This window comes from Sprattus sprattus (assembly GCF_963457725.1).
Source record: "Sprattus sprattus genome assembly, chromosome: 15".
Classification (NCBI taxonomy): domain Eukaryota; kingdom Metazoa; phylum Chordata; class Actinopteri; order Clupeiformes; family Clupeidae; genus Sprattus; species Sprattus sprattus.
Window position 1 is genome coordinate 752,415 of NC_137913.1, and position 2,500 is coordinate 754,914.

A 2,500-nucleotide genomic window follows, 5' to 3' on the forward strand; every position below is an offset into this window, starting at 1 on the left:
AGAGTTAGGAAGGGAGGTGCTCTCTGAAGAGTTAGGAAGGGAGGTGCTCTCTGAAGAGTTAGGAAGGGAGGTGCTCTCTGAAGAGTTAGGAAGGGAGGTGCTCTCTGAAGAGTTAGGAAGGGAGGTGCTCTCTGAAGAGTTGGGTCTTCAAGAGCTTCTTCAAGGTAGAGAGGGACGCCCCTGCTCTGGTAGTGCAAGGCAGCTTGTTCCTATAAATGAGTATAGTCTGATTTTGCGGATGTTGTAAAGCACGAAGCGGCACGACCGGGAGACAGAGGCAATTTGGTTGGTTATTGTAAGTTGGTCATCGATAATGACTCAGAGATTTCTTGCTGGTTTGGATGGAACAAGAGATAAAGAGTCAATATTGATACAGATGTTGTGGTGGATGGAAAGACCATCAGTTCTGTTTTAGTCCGATTCAGCTGAAGGTGGTGTTTCTTCTTCCAAGTGGATATATCAGAGACACACACACACACACACACACACAGAGACACACACACACACACACACACACACACAGTTTTAGCCAGTGTTGTCCTCAGGAGGGGAAGACAGATACAGTTGGGTATCATCGGCATAACAGTGATATGAAAACCCATGCTAGCGGATGATGGGGATATATGGAGACACACACACCAGACCTGCCAACATGTACGCATTTTGCGTACCTGGCACGCATTTTGACATCAAAGTACGCTGGTACGAGTTGATGGTCTAAAAGTACGCAAAACCTAAAAAATATATATCTTTTTTTTTTAAGAACGCATAACGCTCAATAATGCATTGCCGGTTTTCAATGGGTTCAAACTTCACAGTCTGTCTCGAGTCACCAATGCGTACATAGGCAGCTGCAGCAGAGCAAGAAGCAGAAGAGGAGTTTGACCAATCACAGACCCCCTGCCGTTACTATCCCCTGTATGACCATCGAAATCAGAGAATACTAGGTTACTCTGCGGTCAGAGGAATCAACCGCTGTTTAAGTGTCAGTTAGCGATTTTTCATTCATGAATACTTACCTAACTCTCCCTTCCCGACCACACCTGGCCAATTCTTCAAGTGAGGACATTCAAAAAAATCACTTAAAGGTAAACTAACGAGTAATGTAGAGATAAGACGTTAAAAATGTATTTAATTTTAGCCCAACGATGTTAACCATGTGGTTTTCGTGTTCGCCATCGATTTAAAATGGCAAATACATCTAAGTGTCTTGGCTGTGTTATAAATGGTTTGACTTTACGCTTTTGGGTTTTTTTCAAACTACTTATTTTAGACAAACTCTTGTAGTATGTTACCATGGCAGAACCACCGGATAAAATAAAAAGATCGCAAAAAATCATTGATAGTTACCGGGAGAGATGGCCATGCCTCCGTTCTTTTAGACATCCCCACCATGCTTTCTGCACAGTGTGCAATGTCATTATTGACATCAGTCACCAAGGAGCAACAGGTAACGAACACAGTGAGATGCATATTATCAGAAAATCATAGGCCTATCTGTCAAGTTCATGCTAGAGGTCCGCGGCAGCCTTCCACGTACAGTGTCCACACATGCTTACGCACAGCTGTTGTCATGTCACAGTGTAAAAGGCTATATGTTTCTAATAATAATACAAATAATAGGCTAATGATAATAGCAGACATCCATAGTCTCCCGGAAGTTCCGGGAGTCTCCCGCATATTGATAACCACTCCCTGATGCCCTCAAATGACTTAAAATCTCCCGGAATCTAGAGCGAGCGACGTGCTCCAAACTGTGTTAGCATCTGTGTAGCGCGCGCACGACAGAGAGGGAGAGGGACCTGGAGACTGTGCGTGTGTGAGGCAGTGTGCGTGTGTGCCTCAGGAGCATCCTGATTGGCCTGTTTCGGTAAGTAGAATGATATTATGCTTTTATAACTTTTAGGGACCACAACAGTAATACGTAGGCCTAGGGGGGGAATACCTCCCTGAAATGACTTTTTGCAGGTTGGGATGTCTGTAATAGCCTAAAAAACTCTTCCACTGACTAGAATTTAATTAAATGATAAAGAAGCAAACACAGCGCCATCATTTGGTCTTAGCAGTTGTCTAGTCCTGGTATCACATGTAATTGGGCTTGCATTCAAACATCAGACGTGGGGAGAAAAAAGAATGATGAATCATGACACTTGATAGGTATGAGGTAGGGAAAAAATACAACATGACCATTGTGTGAGAAGTTCCTAAGGAGCCTAGAGTGAAATAACATCCCAGGCTACAAATTTGTTGTCACAGTTATCACTTATAACTGTTATCACAGTCTTTTTATTTTATTTCATTAGGCCTTCTAAAGTGGTTCAGAACTGCATTATGTATTAGCTCAGAATGTCGTCGATTGGTTCAATAATGCAACAACAGCATTATAACTAATAAAATGAAGGCCACACAATCTTGCCGCGCCCCGCACCGCACCGCACCGCACCGCGCCGCACCGGGGTGGTACTCAAACACATTTTCCAATGTTGGCAGGTCTGACACA

General features: G+C 43.6%; 1 protein-coding gene across 4 annotated transcripts in view; it reads left to right on the top strand.

The window, feature by feature from the left end:
• Nucleotides 1-2,500, top strand: part of esyt2a (extended synaptotagmin-like protein 2a) — a 40,626-nt gene that overhangs the window by 26,454 nt on the left and 11,672 nt on the right. The gene's annotated exons all lie outside the window — the stretch shown is intronic.